Raw genomic sequence first — 24,275 nt, forward strand, 5'->3', positions numbered from 1 at the left:
CATTAATTCCTGGATAACTTAGTTAGTGGGCATTACCGAGTTTAACTCATACGGTGGCTGTGGTGTATCTTCCTGAATATCTGCTGTGCAGGCCCCGCTCATTCTAGTTGGTTATGAACAACCCCAGCAAACAGTATTTGTACATGTGTCACAGAGCTAAATCTTCTCCGCGTTTGATAATTTTGCGAGTTAAACGTGTGCACTTTAGCCAGTTGGTCTATTTTGCGGCGATGTAACAATTCTTGGTTAAGAGGCGGAGGCAAATACACGAATGAAATTTTACTTTTTGCTTGCTCGTCTGCTTGTCTAGGCACACTGTCCCTACGCAACAGGTGCACGCGCTGAGGTATTTCTCTAGACGTTCAACTAAGATTGATTACTAGTTACTAAATACAGAGGAGGGACAAAACCCATACTTTGTACAAACAATCCTGATTTCAATACTAAATAACATAACCTAGCGTTAAGATATAAGAAATTATGAGGAAATTAAATACACCCACTTACAATCAAAACTAGAACACCTCAGACAAAGCACATACTACGCTATTTGTTAAACAGCGAAGGAAGAAATTGAACCGATAGCTTATAGCCGATATATATATATGGGATACAGAGAAACAACTGTCATTAACAGGACAAACCCAGCAACCATTTAAAGTATAAAAAAGACCGTCAGCATAGCGAACCCAACTTATTCAACACAATAAGCGACACACTAACTTATAACAACCGAACTTGGTTTATAATCCCTAAAGTATAGTTTTAGACTATGGGTTGGCCTGAAACATATTCAACACTTAAACAATGACAATATATGAACCTACAAAGTATAGTCTGAGACTAGGGGAGGGTGCAAAATTGAGAAATTTAACTCGGAAGTAAAACACAAGTAATCTCAGGACGAGAAAACATCCACGCACGATCACTAAGCTTTACCAACCAGACACAAGGAGAACTTATATACAATATGCAAACAATGCATGGAACAGAAACAGATGCAATAGACTTAATTATACAAAATGACCCACAGCACGCCTTACTTACTATGCAAATGAATACTCAACGTAATCGCCAAAGACACAAGGTACAGCTGATACTTAATATATGCAGGACCAAACCAAAGGGGAAACCTGAATAAATTAAATACGAATGAGGGAGGAGTCACATATTACATACGAGACTCTAATGTTTTATAATTAATTACATCTGAGGACACACGATTCTGTGTTGGTCACCCATACTGTCACATAACAGCCAGCCCTTCAAATATCACACTGCTTATGATATTCTTCAGTAGTATAAATCACTTTACTAGTCACACTCATGTTCCACTAAGGTATTCCATACCCTTAAAACCAGCATTAATTCTACTTAAAACCATTTATAAAACTTGCATTTTCCTCACCAGTTACATACGTTGATAAAAACAGATACTCACCCGGAAGTTCTAAATATAGAACGAGAGTTCCGTTCTGACACCGTGAGGTTTTACCATCCTCAATCAATTCAGGTGCATTATCCGGCTTTTTGCTTTATCGAAATAATATTAATTTATGGACTCCTCAAGATCCAAAGGTTAATATCAATACCCAGCTCGCAAGACTCGAACTTGCGTAGGTCTCGTTCCTCTCGTCAAAAGAACGGATCGGCCGCCACACCACGGAATAAACCTTAAATAAAAACTTGTTAGTTTTCATTATTACACAAAAACTTGTTAGCTTTTATTTTGCCGGTAGGGACTTAAACCCTTTTCCAATGGGACTCTTACCCATTTCCATAGTTACATATACTTTTACCTTTTTAGACAAGACTGGATTTAATTTAGAATCATCCAAGTACTGTCAGTTCACCACAATTTAGTTGCAATTCAAATTTTGCAGATTTGTTTTAACAGGTTCTGCTTTACCACTATTGTTGTGCCGGCACGGTCAAACTGTCAGTCATTAGATGAAAGAAAAAAGTTCCAAATTATTTTGCAATCACGTCGGGGTCACCAAAATGTCGCGCTTAACCTTCTTACCTTAGCGCAGCGTGTTCGTTGATTGCAAAAGAAAACATTACCAGTCTTGTCTTTAGCCTTTTATTAAAAAATACACATAGGCCTATTAATTTAATACAGAGATCTCTGGAGAGCTCACATTACCTAATCATGTCACCCCATGTGCAGCTCTGAAGCTGTCTGCTCTCTTCACCATTATATATGCTTTCCTTCCTAAACATAGGAACTGCACATTCCATAGTTCAACCTACAGCTGTCTCTATTCTGGAAGCGAGGTCTTACTACCTGGCCTTACCACATAAGGCCACAGTGAGCCTTCTCTTACACATCCCATTTTAGCCTACTGCAAACGCATGGAGTATTGGAAGTGTCACACAAGCGCTTACACCGTCATTCTTACTAACAAACAACTTGATCAATAATATAATGTAAGAAAATCATATAGTGATTAATATTAGAGATTTGATTAATACTTTGACTATTCAAAATATATAAATTATGACAAGCTGTTGATTCAATACTGTAATGTAAACAAACTATGAAGGGATTAAGATGAAAACCACAACAGGACGCGCCAGGGAGAACTAGCGACTCCGGCGATAGAGCCCTCACAGCGGGGCGAATGGGTGACGTCTCGGCGGCGTAGTCGGAGAGCGAGGGCTGCAGCTACCGCTAACGCCAGCGCTAGCCCACCAGAGCACCACTCACCGGTTCACGTGTCCAACAGGTTTGCCCCGCTCAGTGCTACACCCTCTGAGGAGACTCTGGTGATAGGAGACTCTATAGTTCGACACGTGAAAGTCGCTATTCCTGTGGGGGCACCAGCGGTTACAGTCAGCTGTTTACCGGGAGCCAGAGCGCCGGACATTAGTGGCAACCTTAGACTGTTAGCCCATAAACGATTCTCTAGGATAGTTATACATGTAGGGGCCAACGATATACGTCTGCGGCAGTCAGAGGTGACTAAGGCTAATGTTAAAGAGGTGGTTAAATTAGCCCAGACGATGTCCGATGCCGTAATCTGCTCTGGCCCCATCCCAATGCGGCGCGGTGATGAGCAGTACAGCAGGCTCACGTCGCTAAACCGCTGGATGTCCAAGTGGTGTTCAGAAAATCAAGTGGGCTTTATTAATAATTGGGAAGAGTTCGAGGGCAAGCCTGGTCTTTTAGGCAGGGACGGTGTCCACCCCACCCGGGATGGCGCTGCCCTGTTATCTTGCAGCATAGCCCGTAGTCTGTTAGTTAGTGGGCAGTGTAGTACTAGGAGCTGCTGACTAACCAGAGTCGCGACCAGGCCGCAGACTAACGGGCTAAACCGTCTGTCTGCGAGCTGCTTAGAGGCGTCACCAAGATCCCATAGGATTGAGACTGTGTCTGTGCCCCGGGTTAAATTAAATCATAAGAAAATAGTCCGCCCTAAGTTTTTAACTAATATTCAGACTTCACATCAAATTATTACAACCTATATGACCGATCTGAAAATTGGAATAATCAATCCCTGACTTAACTGCTTTAGCCCACTCGCCATCCGATCCAGGAGAGTTAGATAGTCTAACCGACTACTTAGAGAATACCTGCAGATCAGCTCTAGATATAGTAGCTCCACTAAAATATAAAAAAGCTAGATCCAAAAAGCTCGCCCCGTGGTACACTGACCAAACTAGAAACTTAAAACAAACAGCAGGTAAATTAGAGCGGAAATGGCGATCTACTAAATTGGAAGTATTCCACTGTGCCTGGAAGGATAGCATTATTGACTACAAACGGGCACTCACTAAAGCACGCTCAGCATACTTAGCCTCACTGATAGAGAAAAATAAAAACAATCCTAGATTTCTTTTTAATACTATTTCTAAACTTACAAAAAATCAAGCAGGCACAGAACCTCAGATTCCAGTAAACCTCACTAGTAATGTATTTATAGATTTCTTTGATAATAAAATAGAGAATATTAGACAAAATATAAAACCCTTTATTAGCAATACAACTGGTATGTCATCTGGTTTGGTTGATATTGATTTAAATTACATACCGGGAGAAAAACTTGATGCTTTTCATCCACTCCCAAAATCAGAATTAGAGAAAATAATTTCTTACTTAAATTGTACTACCTGCACACTAGACTCAGTTCCCTCAAAGTTATTAAAAGAGGTATTACCAGCTGTAACTGAACCTCTTCTAACTATAGTTAACTCATCCATTACAATAGGTCACATGCCCAAATCATGTAAGTTAGCAATTATCAAACCTCTGATCAAGAAACCAAATCTTGATCCGACTGTGCTATCTAATTATAGACCCATTTCAAACACATCATTTATATCTAAGATCATAGAAAAAGCTGTTGCCCAGCAATTATGCCTATATCTGCATAGGAAAAACATATTTGAAAAGTTCCAATCTGGTTTTAGGCCCCATCACAGTACTGAAACAGCATTAGTTAAAGTAACAAATTACCTCCTCCTTGCTTCAGATCAAGGCTATGTATCACTGTTAGTGCTTCTTGATCTTAGTGCAGCTTTCGACACAATTGATCATAGGATCTTGCTAGAAAGGTTAGAACGCTGGGTTGGAGTCTCAGGCACAGCCCTTTCATGGTTTCAGTCTTACTTAACAAATCGCTATCAGTCTGTAGAGCTCAATAACATTTCATCCAAACTCCATAAGGCTCCATCTTAGGACCACTATTATTTACATTATATATGCTACTATTGGGCACAGTTATAAACAAACATGGTGTCAATTTTCACTGCTATGCGGATGACACTCAACTTTACATATCAGCCAAACCCGATGACAAACTCAGTTTAGGAAAAATTGAGGCCTGTGTAAGAGATATTAAATGCTGGATGTCTCTAAACTTCCTACAATTAAATGAGGACAAAACAGAAGTTCTCCTTGTGGGCCCTAAGGCCGCAAGACAGAAAATTCCTAATTTAATGCTTAATCTTGCAGACTATCCCATTATACCTGGCACAGTAGCCAAAAACCTAGGCATCATACTCGACTACGACCTATCATTTGATAAATATATAGATCAGGGGTCACCAACCTTTTTGAAACTGGGAGCTACTTCTTGGAGACCAATTATTGCGGAGGGCTACCAGATGAATTCACATCATTTCGGGGGGGGGGGGGGGGGGGGGGGTGTGTGTGAGTGTCAATTGCTAAGCGGGAAGACCGCTAGCAACCGCGGACAATCTATAATAGTAGCAAAAACATAAACGATGCAGCGCTTTGGTGCATGGCACTATATAGTGAGCTATTTTTAAAACAAGCCCGCGCGCGACTCGTGACGTCCTCGCGGGCGACATGGTGCCCGCGGGCACCACGTTGGTGACCCCTGATATAGATAATACTACTAGGATAGCTTTTCTACATCTCCGCAATATTGCCAAATTAAGAAATGCATTATCACAGGATGATGCAGTAAAATTGGTGCACGCCTTTGTTAGCTCTAGACTAGACTACTGCAATTCACTACTGTCAGGATGTTCAAATAGGAATCTAAATAAACTTCAAATAGTTCAAAATGCCGCAGCTAGAGTTCTGACCAGAACTAGAAAATTTCAGCATATTAGACCAGTCCTATCAGCCCTGCATTGGCTCCCAGTTAAATTTCGTATTGATTTTAAAATTCTATTATTAGCATATAAAGCACTACACGGGCTTGCTCCTGAATACCTCCAGGAACTTATTTCCTACTATGAACCCCCACGTCAACTAAGATCACAGGGTGCTGGTCTGTTATTAGTTCCACAAATTAACAAGGTAACAGCTGGGGGAAGAGCCTTTTCTTATAAGGCCCCCCAGCTTTGGAATAATCTTCCTAAATGTGTCCGGGACTCTGACACAGTCACAATCTTTAAATCTAGGTTGAAAACCCACTTATTTAGTCTAGCGTTTGATAATTAATATCCCCCTTAGATAAAGGTACAGATCCAGGGGTTCATAGACGAAGGGTTTTATGGTAGACTGGGGTGCTGGTGCTGTCATCCTGTCACTGCTCGTGGTCACTCAAGTTTGTTGACAGTGCAGTGGACGGATGCCATTGTCTCAGAATGCCCCCAAGCCTATGTTACCTTCTGGTTCTGCCTTTTTTAGCTAGGCTGTAATAATTTAACTTAGTGCCGGAGTTGCTGCCACACTCCAGAAATGTTTATAATTTTACCTGTCCTGTACATGTCCTCATACAGAGCTAATTTTCCCTGTTTCATTTCTCCACATGGCTGCCCGCCTGCTTGAGGAATAATGAGATGAGGAGAGACAAGCGATCCATCCTGGGCCGGCCACCTCCTGCCTAACCGGATGCCTACACCATGATGGACATTATTACATCTTTTATATTCTGTCTAAATGGACATTATTGCATCTTTTACATTCTGTCTACATTCTGTCTATATTGTTGTTGTTGTCATGGTGACCGGTGTCGGCCAGAGGAGGATGGGCTCCCCCCCTGAGTCTTGGTTCCTCTCAAGGTTTCTTCCTCATGCAAAAAACTAGGGAGTTTTTCCTTGCCACTGTCGCCTTTGGCTTGCTCACTGGGGGCTAGGACTCGGCACTTGTAAAGCTGCTTTGTGACAACAACTGTTGTAAAAAGCGCTATATAAATAAAATTTGACTTGATTTGATTTTATGCTTTGGTAATACAAATGTACATATTTGTCATGCCAATAAAGCGCCATTGAATTGGATTAGAATGTGGAACATAACACTTCTTACACTGCCCTGATGTCATAATGATGACACAAATGAGGATCATTCCATGTACACTATAATTTCAGATCAGATTGTGTAGTGTGACGCAACTGACCATGTTTGCCAAAATGAAGTGTCTCTGGTGTTGGTGTGCAGGGGGAATCCAGGACGATTCAACAGACACAGACATGAACAAGGAGTCCAGAAGAGAAACCAAACTAAAAGCTAAAAGAAAAGCAAAAGAGGAGACAGAAAACATCATTCCCTTGAGTGAGTGAATGAGTACAATGTTAACAACTTATTTTGTGGCATGTATAGGGACTTATTTAAGGTATTTTTCTTTGAACACAGTTCAGTAAAGCTCAGTATCAGTAAGGTTCATGTAAATGGTTTATTCACTGTGTATCTTTATGCTTGTAGCAGTACTGAAAGTCTTTCCCTTTAGAAAATCATTAATAAATTGCAATAATTAGAATTCACAGGAAACAAACACAGTTACATGTTACTCCTAGGTAGCGTTAAGTAACTTTGGAGTTCATTATTATGGGTCAGGGGCTGTACTGTGATACTGATCACATCACCCTGGTAAAACCTCTATTAATGTCAATACCAGAAAAACAAGCATCAACACAGCTCAACTGAAAAACATTCATCTGACATTCTCATGTAAAATTAATTAGTGTATGTTGAAGAAAATTTTTTTTGTTGTTGCAGAAGCTCCTGTGACTGATGATCTGGATAAGATGATCGATGATCTCTTCCACTTTCTCCAGGACTATTCTTCTGACCTTCCACCTCTAGGTGATCAAGAGACATTCATACAAAATCCCATACTGAAAACACATTTGCTAATTTACTGACTTGTTCAATACTTATTAATATCAATACCATAGAAGTTTACATTAACACATCAGCATCAGTACGATTCATGTAAATGGTTTATTCACTGTGTATCTTTATGCTTGTAGCAGTACTGGAAGTCTTTTCCTTTTGAAAATCATTAATAAATTGCAATAATCAGAATTCACAGGAAACAAACACAGTTACTCCTAGGTAGCGTTAAGTAACTTTGGAGTTTATTGCTAGAGCCATTAAGTGAAAAATAAGAGAAAAAGAAACAGAAAATAGGTCTGTTCTATAGGATTTCTCTTTTCTTTCTATTTTTGTTGTTATTTTTGTCTGTTTTGTTCTTGTCTTTGTTCTTTTTTGTATTTCTCTGTAAAGCATTCTTGGGTACTTTGAAAGGCGCTATATAAGTGGAAATTATTATTATGGGTCAGGGGCTGTACTGTGATACTGATCACATCACCCTGGTAAAACCCCTATTAATGTCAATACCAGAAAAACAAGCATAAAAACAGCTCAAATTAAAAACATTCATCTGACATTCTCATGTAAAATTAGAGTATGTTGAAAAAATTTTTTTTGTTGTTGCAGAAACACCTGTTCTGGACTTTTCTTCTCATCTTCCACCTCTAGGTGATCAAGAAACATTCATACAAAATCCCATGCTGAAAACACATTTGCTAATTTACTGAAGTTTACATTAACACAGATCAGCTGAAAAATATTCACCTGTTATTACCACACAATATTTAATAAGGGCTTCTTGAAAAAATTTTTTTTTGCAGAAGGAACTATGAAATATGTGTTCTCGACATCTGTCAGGAACCCTCACAGGCTTCCTTGGACGAGACTGAGGTCTCTTGCACCCTGCATGTAGGTGACCAAGAGACATTCATACAGAATCCTATGCTGATTACACGTTTGCTAATTTACTGACATCAACCTGTTCAATAGCTAGTAATATAAATAAGAGAGACTCTTACATTTACAGAAATCCGCTGAAAAATATTAACCTGTTATTACCATTTAATATTTAATAAGGGCGTGTTGAAAAAAAATCTTTTTTTTTGCAGAAGGAACTTTGAAAGGAACTCTCAACGAGTCCTGTCAGGAGATCTTGCAACTCACCTCTAGCCTGTTCCTGTGTCTTCATGCTGTCATGGTACGGTGGGCCCCCTACTGGTCACCTCCGTCTACAGTGGCAGTTGTTGTTGTTGTGGTGTTTGTCCCTCAAGTTGGCGGAGCCCGTGATCCGTCTCACGGTCATGTTTTTGTTGTTGTTGTGGTGTTTGTCCCTCAGGTGGGCGGAGCCCGCGATCCGTCTCACCTGAGGGTCGTTTGTTTGTCTATGTATGTCTTGTCTTTGTACCAGTTGACCGCTGGTTATTATACCCTTAATTTTGAACAAGTCACGGGTTTTTGGTTTACTCACTTATTCTATTAAACCATACATTTTCCCTAAGACTTGGCGTGATCGTTTCCTTTTTGTTTCACTCACCCTGCCCGTCACACATGCAAGTCTGTCAACATCGACTTTTCATCATCAGTTTAGGCTCCCATAATCCCTCATGTTCTGTTTTTACAATATAAAATATACAAATATATGCCTGTTCAGTTGTCTAGTCCGTGGGGTTAGTGTTGAAAACACAGCTTGTGGTCTTAGCAGCCTAGGAGGAGGCCGACAGAGTCCAGCTCTCTCAGAGCACTGTGAGGTTGTGGCAGGTCTTGGACTTTTGTCGGAAGGCCATCTTCTTGTTCTTCCGGGCAACCATGTGGCCCAGGAAGCATTTGGCCTTTTTGCTGACTGCCCTCTGTGTGGGGTGGGGGGTAACAAAAAGTGAACAGGAGGGGGAGAAGGTGGGGTGGACACATGAGAATCACAAGTGCAGGTTAAAGGTACAGGGTTCCCACACCTTGGTTAACATAAAATTCAAGGACCTTTCAATGACTTTCCAGGACCAACTTCCTCAAATTCAAGGACTGCACCTGCCAGCATTTACCTACTCTTACCCCTGAATATGTTATCAAAAAACGATGTTAATACAACGCAAATTCAAAAGACTGAATGTCATTTCAAGCCATGCATCCTGAAATTTTTTGTGCATGACATTAAGCGCTGATTCTACGAAAACTTCACTCACACTCAACATGACTGGCAAGTTAGCGATGCACATCTGAGATGACGACATTCACGTAAAATGGCTATAGTTGTTGAAGGATCAACAACTACCTACAGGAAACACTTGCTTTCGGTGCTGAACAAACAAACAAATTTCTCTACAGGAGAATGACCAAACTTTGCCAAGTAAAAGTCAGCATAAGCCCTGTAGAATCAATGTAATTTTAAATGAACTTGTGCTGGCAAAATAATGACATGTTGACAGTAGACAAATAATAATAATAATAACAATAATACACATATGCATATACACATACAGTACATACATAAAACAGAGGAGCAAAGCCATATAATGAGATCAAGGACCGTCAAGGACGGCTGTCTTTTATGCCTGTTTTCAAAAACTTTCCAGGGCCTTGAACTTATTTTTTCAGATTCACAAACTTTCAAGGATTTCAAGGACCCGTGGGAACCCTGAAGGTAGCTCTGCGGGACTTGAGGGACATTGGTTTGTCATCAGGGGCTAATCTCCGGGAAGAAGCAGTGGCCGTGTTTATTTTGCCGAGTCTACCATGCATCAGTCAGCTAGCGGCGGCTAAACGCTTGCAGCTTTCACCTCAGCTGCCTAGGGAGGGGGGGACATGGGGGCCTATCTTCTCAATCACATGGTTTAAGGAGCGAGCCCCCTGGAAAAGATGATGCGCAACTAACCGTCTACTGACAATTCTCTGGAGCGCCCCAGGTCACTCTTGTTTCCCACCAGGATGACGGGGATGTTTTCCGACTGGTGCGCCCAGCGAAGCTGTATGCGCAGCTCCGAAGCCTTCTCAAAGCTGGACTTGTCCGTCACCGAGTTTACAATGATGTAGGCGTCGCCCATCCACATGCACTGATCCTTCAGCCACTGGCTGTTATCCTGTGGAATGGCACCCGGTTAATACAAAAGGCGCAGAACGCTCTGTGGCGTATGACCAATCCTGTGGTTTTAGGTGGTTGTTATCAGCGAATGACTCGCTCACCTGTTCCCATATGTCCTACAAAAGCAGATTTGTCTCTTCTTCGTTGACGATGATTGACCTATCATATGTGTTTCCTGATGGGAAGAAGGAAGTAAGAAATAAGAACATTTATTCTGAAGTACTCAGCATCTCTTATCACAGTACCAGAGTCACCTATCCCAGTATCTAGACAGTAGGATTTTGACAAATCATCCATCAATCTGAGCCCTGACCGTGGAGTTTTCCTTTAGAGCCAGTGTATTAATCTTTTACACCCACTCTGCCTGGTGTTTGACTACAACTACCTAAGCTCTATTTGAGTAATGGGTGCAGCTGTGGCTGGCTGGAAATAGCAGAAATCAATACACCTTTACCTGCTCTCCCATATGACCCATTACACTGTCTGTTAGTCAGACCAGATTGTGAGGTCCTTGAATTAGCTTAATCCCATGTCCTTGGAACATGTTCTACTAAAAAGCAAGCATTATCTCGCAACAACAAAAGTGCCCACATTGGCACCAAGACTTTACCTGTCTCCTCTGAGTCGTGACTGTCCTCAGCTCCACCAAATATCCTCGCCAGACTCGACTTCCCTACGTTGAGCTCGCCAAGAAGCACAACCTTGTAGGTGTGTCCATGGGAGTCGCTCCCGGAGGAGATGACAGAGTCGGATGAATCAGACACGCAGCTGTCACGGTGCTGCTCCCCGGGACCGTAGGAGGTGCAGCGCGTGAGTGTGGAGAGCTCGGCGCTCTGCACTGAGGGCATGGTGGAGCAGAACTCGCGGTGGTCCACTTGTATGCTCCTCCGGTGTAAACTCTGCAGGTTGAAGGGAGGAAAGGGTATACTTCCTCTCCTTTTATCCATGTTCCGCAACTTGTCTCCTTTATTCAAAGTCATGATTATAATATAAGCAGTTTGTTAATATTGTTTGTCCCACTAAGTAGACAGCCCATATTAGCCTACATTAAATACACTTATTTATTGTTTCTGTTCTGACATATCCCAGCTGCCAATATCTATAAACATAGCAGTTTTTTACAGATAAACATGCCAAACCTGCCTATTTAAAATATATAAACTTAGATGTATATTTGTCCAATGTCTTCTTTCCAACGTCTGAACTCCAATGGTCAAGAAACATCCGTTTGGTATAGCTCCTTTCCTTTCTCTTCTACAGTGCGGTTCGGTTATGATCAGAGATGAGACGGAGCCCCTTATTTATTGCCCGGTAGGATCGCTGGCGTCAAAAAATAATCAGAAAAAAACAGCAGATTGTTCAGATTTAATGTTAATAAAAATAAAAGATCTTTTAATAAATATATAAAAAGTTCTTACCTCTGGTGTCATGACCTCTGAAACGAAGGATGTTCTTTTTAAACTTGATCGGTCATATTTTAGGACTGCAAAAGTCTTCTCAATGATGGCTTCAGTCTAAAAAAATTATGAAATAAGCACAATATTCAGTAATTAAATTGCTGGAGCTCTTAAAAAAAGGTAAGCTCTACTAAAATGACAAAATAGTGTATTATAATAGCGTATAATAAGAGTATTTAATTAGCTCACTATTTTACACCTTGGTCCATGAACATGTTCCTGGTTTAAAACATGGACCTTCAAGTGTTTTAAAGGGCTTGTTGATAAAGTAGGTGTACTTGTAGCCGGGTAAACTATGTGCAAGACAGGTATCCAAAGTATCCAAGACCAGGACAAAGAAAAACAATATGTCAGGCTAATATCTAAACATGTCTTTGGACTTTACCCATGTTTTAATACAAATATTTACCTGGTTTTCTTCAAAGACAGAAATGTTTCCATCTCTGAGCCTTTTCATTTTCAGGTCAAAAGTGGGGTTTTCAAGCAGGAACATTCTATTGGACCTCAATCTTCTGGACTGCAGGTCTTTTTCTAGTGTCTGCAAACAGAAAAAAACATAATTTTATTAGTGAATTTGTGAAGTGTAATGATGCTTATTGATGTAAATACACCGCACAACATAACATTAGACTTCTTTTCCTGCTGATTATTGGGTGGTATTCCAGATTTTAAATTTTAGTTCAGAAATTGAGTGCTGAAGAAGATTTCCTTTACTGTAACTCACTATTTTTTTAGTCAGTGTAAGACTGTTTTTCTATTGTGGTTTAATATAAATTACCATTGGTGTTACCATGTTTGCCATTAATTAATGAATCTATGGCAGCCCATAGCAGTATTATTTGACCTATTCAATGTTTGGTGAGTGTGACATATTTCTTTGACATTACAGGTACTGCAGAGTATTTGATGCTGCGCTACTGATCACATTAAGTACTTTCATTTATTTTAGTAAGTACATTTATTGAATCATAACAGTCAGCAATTATGTTTTCTTGTCAGATATGTGCATATCAGTGTAACTGTGAGACACGTGAAAATTCACAGAAATATGCACAATTTAAAACTGCAGTGTTGTATCCCTAATTGCAAAAGGACCTTTCGAAAATGTCACCCAGCTTCTGATGGCTCATTTCTCAGAGAACACCACAGGACTAGTTCTTCATGCAGATCTAAGTTTCCATTGAAAAAATACACTCTACACATGTGTGTGTTGTGTGTGTGTATGTGTGTCATGTGTCAATTTATCAAGGGTTCACACACAAGGTTGTAATTTGCTGTATTTCAAAAGAATTTGACAGGAAATTTTTTTGTGATGTTTCAGGTGGAACAGCAGGACACTGTATTCAGCGCTGGATGGTCAGCCTTGAGGGCCATGTAATATGTGAGGGGATCCAACCCACCTTCTTGACAGGGCTTGCTGCCTTATTTTCTATCTTCTACATCTTCAATCTCGAATACCAAGAAGAGGCCTCATGCACTCTTGAATTCATCCAAAGGTTAGGTATTTTCACTAAAACATGTGTTTCTTATCTCTTTAATGGTATACTATTGTGAACAAAACATTTTCTGCTTTTTGTTGTGTTGTTAATGTAAGTGAGTTACACAAATTGAGTTTTACACTGTCTGAAGAGACACTATTATTTTTCAGGCGCTTCATTGGTATAAACCCTGAGTGAGGCACCAAGGCTGAACGGGGCAAAGACTTGTCCAAAAAAACTGGCAAAGCCACCAGCAAAAAGATGACAACAGTCAACCCACATGTATCCACTCTGCTGAGAAGACTGATGGACTTTCACTGGGACTTCATTTAAAATGGTGAGATTATTCAGTCCCATTGCACACACACACACACACACACACACACACACACACACACACACACACACACACACACACACACACACACACACACACACACACACAAAGACACCAGCTTGTCTCATTGCTTTAATTCTTTTTCCCTCACAACCTTTCTCTCTCTCTTACAGGGTAGAAAGTCTGAATTGCTGTTATTCACGCACCTCACCTGGTCCCTCAACACAAGCTCCATAACAAAGCCCAGCAGCGTCTCTACTTCCTGTAGACTGAGGAAAGCACACCTTCCACCTCCCATCCTCACCATGTTCTACAGAGGGACTGTAGAGAGCATCCTGAGCGCCTGCATTACCGTCTGGTTCAGGAGCTGCAACATCTCGGAGCCCAAGACCCTACAGCGGATAGTGAGGATAGCCGAGAAGATCATTGGTGTCTCTCTCCCCTCCATCAGTGACATCTACACCACACGCTGCATCCGCAAAGTCACCAGCATTGTGGAAGACCCAACCCACCCATCACACGGTCTCTTCACTCTGATGCCGTCCGGCAAAAGATACAGGAGCATCCGAGCCTCCACCTCCAGACTCTGTAATAGCTTTGTTCACCAGGCAGTCAGGCTCCTCAACTCCCAGACACAGAACTGACACACACCAACACTGATCTGACCCCACACACGCACAAAAAGACTGCACTGAACCCCCCACCAGAAATAGTTGCTGCTCTCCCACAGGACCTATTAACTACCTCAGAACCACTGTGTTCATGTATGTTCCATATGATACAGTATATCACTCATCTCAGACACCACTTAGACCACATTGCACTGTACCAGCTCTTTACACCATCATGTCTCAATTGTCTCTGGCCTGTTGTATTTATTGTAATGTTTTGCTGTGAGATTGCCCTATGCTGCACATTTTGCACAGTCTTGAACTGCTACCCTGCCGCACTTTATGTTGTCTGTTGTACTGTCAATTTGTGTTACACCATGGTTGCGGAGGAACGAAATTTCGTCACACTGTGTACCTGCACTCTGATGTAATGACAATAAAAAGCCACTTGACTTGAAGTTTGTCTGGATTGTTCCTGTTGTTTCATTATCGGAACTGTTATGTTGTGACTAGTTTCATGTCAACATTTCCAAGTCTGAATGCCTTGTTCTTTTATTGCACTATTTTCAGTCAAAGGGTTGTGTTGTTGTTTTTTTGTTTGTTTTTTTTTTTTTTACAAAGAAGGCACTATTTGAATGTAGAGAATTTAAATTATGTTAAAATAAAAGGCAAAGTGCATTAAGAAGCTGTGTTTTTTTCACATTGCAATTACATACTGCTAAATTCACAAATCACATTCTGTTGTAGTTTGTAGATTTTGTTGTAGTTTTGTAGAGTACTACTATTATTATCATAACTATAATTATAAATGTCAGTTATGGAAGCAGTGGTGTATTATTATTATGGTTACTATTAATACTTTTACTACTATTATTGTCACGGTGAGGCGGCCCTCTACCGGCCGCCTCTGTCCACAGCGGCTGTTGTTGTTGCTGTTGTTTGGTGACGTCATGTGCGTCCCTCAGGTGGGCAGAGCCCGTGATCCGTCTCACCTGAGGGTCGTTTGTTTGCCTATATATGTCTTGTCTTTGTACCAGATGACCACTGGTCATTATATCCTTAATTTGGAGATATTGCACGGGTTTTAGGTTTGCACACTTTCTATTAAACCATCCTTTTTCCCTGAGACTTGGTGTGATGGCTTCCTTTTAGTTGCTCACCCCCGCCCGTCACAGAATGACCAGCCACCCTTCGGAAGCCGCCGAGTCTCTTTTTCTTTCTCCTTCGTTCGTGGTCATGTCTCGTGGTAAGTGTTTGTCTGCGTGGTGTTTTGTGAAGAGTTCCGCCTTGCTTTTGTGTTGTGTTTGTGGCACGGCGTGGACCAGGGCTGTCTGCCCTGGGAAAACTCTTCGTGTCTGTTGTTTGTTAGTTTGTTTGAAGAGCTCCGCCGTGTCTGTGTTTGTGGCACGGCGAGGACCAGGGCGTCTTCCCTGGAAAGGCTCTTCATGTTTTGTGTTGGTTAAAACGTGTGTTCATGTCGACGAATGTGTGGATCAGTGTGCGTGCTCGTTATGTTTAATGTTACATGTTTTGTGTGTGACGCGGTCGCCGCTCGTCACTGTCGCCTCGCTCCCCGTGTGTCTTGTGTTAAATGTGGGGAGCGACTGCGACTCTGAGCGGCGCGCGTCACTGTGTGTTTATGTCGAGTGCGCATGTGTAGGTCCCGTCTGTCTGTTTGTGCACCGTTTTTGTTTGCTTGTCTAGTCTTTGCATGTGTGTTGTGTCCTAGCGTGTTGTCAACTGTTTGCGTGTAATTCCACGCATGCTCCTCCCCGTGAATGTGTGTGTGGGGGGGGACCGGCTGTGGTCCCGTGCCATGGGGTGTGGCATGGAGGGCGTCGCTCCTGAGGGAGGCCCTGAATAGGGTAGGGCGCGTTTGTGGTGTGTGTGTGTGTGTGTGTGTGTGTGTGTGCGCGTGCTGTTCTCTGTGCAGGTGCTTCTCCTTGGCGGTGTTCCTGGACCTTGTGGGGGTCTCCACCTGGCAGGAGCCCTCTTGTGTTGTGGGGTGACCGGAGCCCGGTCATGAAGAGCCCCTCCCTAGAGGGCTGGGGCCCCCGGATGTTTGGGGACCATGGGGCTCCGGTCTGAAAAGCTCCTGCTGAGGAGGGAGATCCTCCCTCCTGCCCGGGGTGACCAGGAGGCCCTTGGGGCTGCTCCCTAGCCCGCGTTGGGGGTGCTCTGGGCCTCGGTCTCTGGTGCTCCTGGGTTGGGTGGAGGAGTCCACCTTGCGAGGAGAGGCCCCGGGAGGGGTTGGCTTCCCAGGAGGCTGGGGTGACCCCTAGCAGAAGGCAGGGGTCAGCTCTGGGAGGAGGTAGGTCCAGGAGGTGAAGTAGCCACGCCTTGGAGAGGTAGCCTGCACACACACACACATACACGAGGGACGAGAGAGGAGCTGTAGCCCCTCGTCCTCACACCTGTGGGGCTCACCGGCTGAAGGCCGGTTAGGGCATGAGGGCCCTGTGACCGACTGGGGCGTGGTTTTGTGTTAACGGCCCGGTCGGTCCAGGGTCCCGCCCGGGGAGGCGAGCTGAGTAATGAGTGTTTTTGTGTTTCAGCTCCCGGACTCAGGAGGTGTCCATGCCTGTCCCTGCCTTCCTGCCCCTTCGTGTTTTGTGTGCAGCCGCTGTGTGCCACACACCCAGTGGAGGGGAGTGCGGCTTGGTGGGGGGGGTCTGTCACGGTGAGGCGGCCCTCTACCGGCCGCCTCTGTCCACAGCGGCTGTTGTTGTTGTTGTTGTTTGGTGACGTCATGTGCGTCCCTCAGGTATGCAGAGCCCGTGATCCGTCTCACCTGAGGGTCGTTTGTTTGCCTATATATGTCTTGTCTTTGTACCAGTTGACCGCTGCTCATTATATCCTTAATTTGGAGATATTGCACGGGTTTTAGGTTTGCACACTTTCTATTAAACCATCAGTTTTCCCTGAGACTTGGCGTGATCGCTTCCTTTTAGTTGCTCACCCCCGCCCGTCACAATTATTATCATAACTATTATTATAAACTGTTATGGAAGCAGTGGTGGATAATGTAATTGTAATGACAATATAGCCATTATTTTACTTTATTATTATTCTACTTTACAATGTTATTTTATTATATTTTACCATTGTATGTACCTTATGCTTTGGCAATACAAATGTACATATTTGTCATGCCAATAAAGCGCCATTGAATTGGATTGAATTGGATTAGAATGTGGAACATAACACTTCTTACACTGCCCTGATGTCATAATAATGACACATATGAGGATCATTCCATGTACACTATAATTTCAGATCAGATTGTGTAGTGTGACGCAACTGACCATGTTTGCCAAAATGAAGTGTCTCTGGTGTTGGTGTGCAGGGGGAATCCAGGACGAGTCAACAGACACAGACATGAACAAGGAGTCCAGAAGAGAAATCAAACTAAAAGCTAAAAGAAAAGCAAAAGAGGAGACAGAAAACATCATTCCCTTGAGTGAGTGAATGAGTACAATGTTAACAACTTATTTTGTGGCATGTATAGGGACTTATTTAAGGTATTTTTCTTTTAACACAGTTCAGTAAAGCTCAGTATCAGTAAAGTTCATGTAAATGGTTTATTCACTGTGTATCTTTATGCTTGTAGCAGTACTGAAAGTCTTTCCCTTTAGAAAATCATTAATAAATTGCAATAATTAGAATTCACAGGAAACAAACACAGTTACATGTTACTCCTAGGTAGCGTTAAGTAACTTTGGAGTTCATTATTATGGGTCAGGGGCTGTACTGTGATACTGATCACATCACCCTGGTAAAACCTCTATTAATGTCAATACCAGAAAAACAAGCATCAACACAGCTCAACTGAAAAACATTCATCTGACATTCTCATGTAAAATTGATTAGTGTATGTTGAAGAAAATTTTTTTTGTTGTTGCAGAAGCTCCTGTGACCGATGATCTGGATAAGATGATCGATGATCTCTTCCACTTTCTCCAGGACTATTCTTCTCATCTTCCACCTCTAGGTGATCAAGAGACATTCATACAAAATCCCATACTGAAAACACATTTGCTAATTTACTGACATCAACTTGTTCAATACTTATTAATATCAATACCATAGAAGTTTACATTAACACATCAGCATCAGTACGATTCATGTAAATGGTTTATTCACTGTGTATCTTTATGCTTGTAGCAGTACTGGAAGTCTTTTCCTTTTGAAAATCATTAATAAATTGCAATAATCAGAATTCACAGGAAACAAACACAGTTACTCCTAGGTAGCGTTAAGTAACTTTGGAGTTTATTGCTAGAGCCATTAAGTGAAAAATAAGAGAAAAAGAAACAGAAAATAGGTCTGTTCTATAGGATTTCTCTTTTCTTTCTATTTTTGTTGTTATTTTTGTCTGTTTTGTTCTTGTCTTTGTTCTTTTTTGTATTTCTCTGTAAAGCATCCTTGGGTACTTTGAAAGGCGCTATATAAGTGGAAATTATTATTATTATTATTATTATTATTATTATTATTATTATTATTATTATTATTATGGGTCAGGGGCTGTACTGTGATACTGATCACATCACCCTGGTAAAACCCCTATTAATGTCAATACCAGAAAAACAAGCATAAAAACAGCTCAAATTAAAAACATTCATCTGACATTCTCATGTAAAATTAGTGTATGTTGAAAAAAAAAATTTTGTTGTTGCAGAAACACCTGTTCTGGACTTTTCTTCTCATCTTCCACCTCTAGGTGATCAAGAAACATTCATACAAAAAACACATTTGCTAATTTACTGAAGTTTACATTAACACAGATCAGCTGAAAAATATTCACCTGTTATTACCACACAATATTTAATAAGGGCTTCTTGAAAAAAAATTTTTTGCAGAAGGAACTATGAAATATGTGTTCTCGACATCTGTCAGGAACCCTCACAGGCTCCCTTGGACAAGACTGAGGTCTCTTGCACCCTGCATGTAGGTGACCAAGAGACATTCATACAGAATCCTATGCTGATTACACGTTTGCTAATTTACTGACATCAACCTGTTCAATAGCTAGTAATATAAATAAGAGAGACTCTTACATTTACAGAAATCAGCTGAAAAATATTAACCTGTTATTACCATTTAATATTTAATAAGGGCGTGTTGAAAAAAATCTTTTTTTTTGCAGAAGGAACTTTGAAAGGAACTCTCAACGAGTCCTGTCAGGAGATCTTGCAACTCACCTCTAGCCTGTTCCTGTGTCTTCATGTTGTTGTTGTTGTTGTGGTGTTTGTCCCTCAGGTGGGCGGAGCCCGCGATCCGTCTCACAGTCTTGTTGTTGTTGTTGTTGTGGTGTTTGTCCCTCAGGTGGGCGGAGCCCGCGATCCGTCTCACAGTCTTGTTGTTGTTGTTGTTGTGGTGTTTGTCCCTCAAGTTGGCGGAGCCCGTGATCCGTCTCACAGTCGTATTTTTGTTGTTGTTGTGGTGTTTGTCCCTCAGGTGGGCGGAGCCCGCGATCCGTCTCACCTGAGGGTCGTTTGTTTGTCTATGTATGTCTTGTCTTTGTACCAGTTGACCGCTGGTTATTATACCCTTAATTTTGAACAAGTCACGGGTTTTTGGTTTACGCACTTATTCTATTAAACCATACGTTTTCCCTAAGACTTGGCGTGATCGTTTCCTTTTTGTTTCACTCACCCTGCCCGTCACACATGCAAGTCTGTCAACATCGACTTTTCATCATCAGTTTAGGCTCCCATAATCCCTCATGTTCTGTTTTTACAATATAAAATATACAAATATATGCCTGTTCAGTTGTCTAGTCCGTGGGGTTAGTGTTGAAAACACAGCTTGTGGTCTTAGCAGCCTAGGAGGAGGCCGACAGAGTCCAGCTCTCTCAGAGCACTGTGAGGTTGTGGCAGGTCTTGGACTTTTGTCGGAAGGCCATCTTCTTGTTCTTCCGGGCAACCATGTGGCCCAGGAAGCATTTGGCCTTTTTGCTGACTGCCCTCTGTGTGGGGTGGGGGGTAACAAAAAGTGAACAGGAGGGGGAGAAGGTGGGGTGGACACATGAGAATCACAAGTGCACGTTAAAGGTACAGGGTTCCCACACCTTGGTTAACATAAAATTCAAGGACCTTTCAATGACTTTCCAGGACCAACTTCCTCAAATTCAAGGACTGCACCTGCCAGCATTTACCTACTCTTACCCCTGAATATGTTATCAAAAAACGATGTTAATACAACGCAAATTCAAAAGACTGAATGTCATTTCAAGCCATGCATCCTGAAATTTTTTGTGCATGACATTAAGCGCTGATTCTACGAAAACTTCACTCACACTCAACATGACTGGCAAGTTAGCGATGCACATCTGAGATGACGACATTCACGTAAAATGGCTATAGTTGTTGAAGGATCAACAACTACCTACAGGAAACACTTGCTTTCGGTGCTGAACAAACAAACAAATTTCTCTACAGGAGAATGACCAAACTTTGCCAAGTAAAAGTCAGCATAAGCCCTGTAGAATCAATGTAATTTTAAATGAACTTGTGCTGGCAAAATAATGACATGTTGACAGTAGACAAATAATAATAATAATAACAATAATACACATATGCATATACACATACAGTACATACATAAAACAGAGGAGCAAAGCCATATAATGAGATCAAGGACCGTCAAGGACGGCTGTCTTTTATGCCTGTTTTCAAAAACTTTCCAGGGCCTTGAACTTATTTTTTCAGATTCACAAACTTTCAAGGATTTCAAGGACCCGTGGGAACCCTGAAGGTAGCTCTGCGGGACTTGAGGGACATTGGTTTGTCATCAGGGGCTAATCTCCGGGAAGAAGCAGTGGCCGTGTTTATTTTGCCGAGTCTACCATGCATCAGTCAGCTAGCGGCGGCTAAACGCTTGCAGCTTTCACCTCAGCTGCCTAGGGAGGGGGGGACATGGGGGCCTATCTTCTCAATCACATGGTTTAAGGAGCGAGCCCCCTGGAAAAGATGATGCGCAACTAACCGTCTACTGACAATTCTCTGGAGCGCCCCAGGTCACTCTTGTTTCCCACCAGGATGACGGGGATGTTTTCCGACTGGTGCGCCCAGCGAAGCTGTATGCGCAGCTCCGAAGCCTTCTCAAAGCTGGACTTGTCCGTCACCGAGTTTACAATGATGTAGGCGTCGCCCATCCACATGCACTGATCCTTCAGCCACTGGCTGTTATCCTGTGGAATGGCACCCGGTTAATACAAAAGGCGCAGAACGCTCTGTGGCGTATCACCAATCCTGTGGTTTTAGGTGGTTGTTATCAGCGAGTGACTCGCTCACCTGTTCCCATATGTCCTACAAAAGCAGATTTGTCTCTTCTTCGTTGACGATGATTGACCTATCATATGTGTTTCCTGATGGGAAGAAGGAAGTAAGAAATAAGAACATTTATTCTGAAGTACTCAGCATCTCTTATCACAGTACCAGAGTCACCTATCCCAGTATCTAGACAGTAGGATTTTGACAAATCATCCATCAATCTGAGCCCTGACCGTGGAGTTTTCCTTTAGAGCCAGTGTATTAATCTTTTACACCCACTCTGCCTGGTGTTTGACTACAACTACCTAAGCTCTATTTGAGTAATGGGTGCAGCTGTGGCTGGCTGGAAATAGCAGAAATCAATACACCTTTACCTGCTCTCCCATATGACCCATTACACTGTCTGTTAGTCAGACCAGATTGTGAGGTCCTTGAATTAGCTTAATCCCATGTCCTTGGAACATGTTCTACTAAAAAGCAAGCATTATCTCGCAACAACAAAAGTGCCCACATTGGCACCAAGACTTTACCTGTCTCCTCTGAGTCGTGACTGTCCTCAACTCCACCAAATATCCTCGCCAGACTCGACTTCCCTACGTTGAGCTCGCCAAGAAGCACAACCTTGTAGGTGTGTCCATGGGAGTCGCTCCCGGAGGAGATGACAGAGTCGGATGAATCAGACACGCAGCTGTCACGGTGCTGCTCCCCGGGACCGTAGGAGGTGCAGCGCGTGAGTGTGGAGAGCTCGGCGCTCTGCACTGAGGGCATGGTGGAGCAGAACTCGCGGTGGTCCACTGGTATGCTCCTCCGGTGTAAACTCTGCAGGTTGAAGGGAGGAAAGGGTATACTTCCTCTCCTTTTATCCATGTTCCGCAACTTGTCTCCTTTGTTCAAAGTCATGATTATAATATAAGCAGTTTGTTAATATTGTTTGTCCCACTAAGTAGACAGCCCATATTAGCCTACATTAAATACACTTATTTATTGTTTCTGTTCTGACATATCCCAGCTGCCAATATCTATAAACATAGCAGTTTTTTACAGATAAACATGCCAAACCTGCCTATTTAAAATATATAAACTTAGATGTATATTTGTCCAATGTCTTCTTTCCAACGTCTGAACTCCAATGGTCAAGAAAAATCCGTTTGGTATAGCTCCTTTCGTTTCTCTTCTACAGTGCGGTTCGGTTATGATCAGAGATGAGACGGAGCCCCTTATTTATTGCCCGGTAGGATCGCTGGCGTCAAAAAATAATCAGAAAAAAACAGCAGATTGTTCAGATTTAATGTTAATAAAAATAAAAGATGTTTTAATAAATATATAAAAAGTTCTTACCTCTGGTGTCATGACCTCTGAAACGAAGGATGTTCTTTTTAAACTTGATCGGTCATATTTTAGGACTGCAAAAGTCTTCTCAATGATGGCTTCAGTCTAAAAAAAATATGAAATAAGCACAATATTCAGTAATTAAATTGCTGGAGCTCTTAAAAAAGGTAAGCTCTACTAAAATGACAAAATAGTGTATTATAATAGCGTATAATAAGAGTATTTAATTAGCTCACTATTTTACACCTTGGTCCATGAACATGTTCCTGGTTTAAAACATGGACCTTCAAGTGTTTTAAAGGGCTTGTTGATAAAGTAGGTGTACTTGTAGCCGGGTAAACTATGTGCAAGACAGGTATCCAAAGTATCCAAGACCAGGACAAAGAAAAACAATATGTCAGGCTAATATCTAAACATGTCTTTGGACTTTACCCATGTTTTAATACAAATATTTACCTGGTTTTCTTCAAAGACAGAAATGTTTCCATCTCTGAGCCTTTTCATTTTCAGGTCAAAAGTGGGGTTTTCAAGCAGGAACATTCTATTGGACCTCAATCTTCTGGACTGCAGGTCTTTTTCTAGTGTCTGCAAACAGAAAAAAACATAATTTTATTAGTGAATTTGTGAAGTGTAATGATGCTTATTGATGTAAATACACCGCACAACATAACATTAGACTTCTTTTCCTGCTGATTATTGGGTGGTATTCCAGATTTTAAATTTTAGTTCAGAAATTGAGTGCTGAAGAAGATTTCCTTTACTGTAACTCACTATTTTTTTAGTCAGTGTAAGACTGTTTTTCTATTGTGGTTTAATATAAATTACCATTGGTGTTACCATGTTTGCCATTAATTAATGAATCTATGGCAGCCCATAGCAGTATTATTTGACCTATTCAATGTTTGGTGAGTGTGACATATTTCTTTGACATTACAGGTACTGCAGAGTATTTGATGCTGCGCTACTGATCACATTAAGTACTTTCATTTATTTTAGTAAGTACATTTATTGAATCATAACAGTCAAGTTTGCAATTATGTTTTCTTGTCAGATATGTGCATATCAGTGTAACTGCTCAGTTGCCTATGTGAGACACGTGAAAATTCACAGAAATATGCACAATTTAAAACTGCAGTGTTGTATCCCTAATTGCAAAAGGACCTTTCGAAAATGTCACCCAGCTTCTGATGGCTCATTTCTCAGAGA

General features: G+C 41.7%; 2 long non-coding RNA genes and 2 pseudogenes across 2 annotated transcripts; 2 read left to right on the forward strand and 2 right to left on the reverse strand.

Moving 5' to 3' along the window:
• Positions 1-9,117: 9,117 nt before the first annotated feature.
• LOC143478207 (GTP-binding protein RAD-like) lies at positions 9,118-11,563 on the reverse strand (annotated as a pseudogene).
• Positions 11,564-13,367: 1,804 nt separating this feature from the next.
• Positions 13,368-14,924, forward strand: LOC143478070 (uncharacterized). The gene is made up of 3 exons (XR_013121691.1): positions 13,368-13,536; positions 13,689-13,855; positions 14,029-14,924. It is a non-coding gene; the product is annotated as an uncharacterized LOC143478070 (long non-coding RNA).
• Positions 14,925-17,780: 2,856 nt separating this feature from the next.
• On the forward strand, positions 17,781-19,954 carry LOC143477231 (uncharacterized). The gene is made up of 5 exons (XR_013121525.1): positions 17,781-17,926; positions 18,371-18,457; positions 19,145-19,186; positions 19,326-19,413; positions 19,613-19,954. It is a non-coding gene; the product is annotated as an uncharacterized LOC143477231 (long non-coding RNA).
• Positions 19,955-20,194: 240 nt separating this feature from the next.
• LOC143478158 (GTP-binding protein RAD-like) lies at positions 20,195-22,640 on the reverse strand (annotated as a pseudogene).
• Between the last annotated feature and the right edge of the window lie 1,635 nt (positions 22,641-24,275).

This window comes from Brachyhypopomus gauderio, chromosome 16, assembly GCF_052324685.1.
Source record: "Brachyhypopomus gauderio isolate BG-103 chromosome 16, BGAUD_0.2, whole genome shotgun sequence".
Taxonomy (NCBI): Eukaryota; Metazoa; Chordata; class Actinopteri; order Gymnotiformes; family Hypopomidae; genus Brachyhypopomus; species Brachyhypopomus gauderio.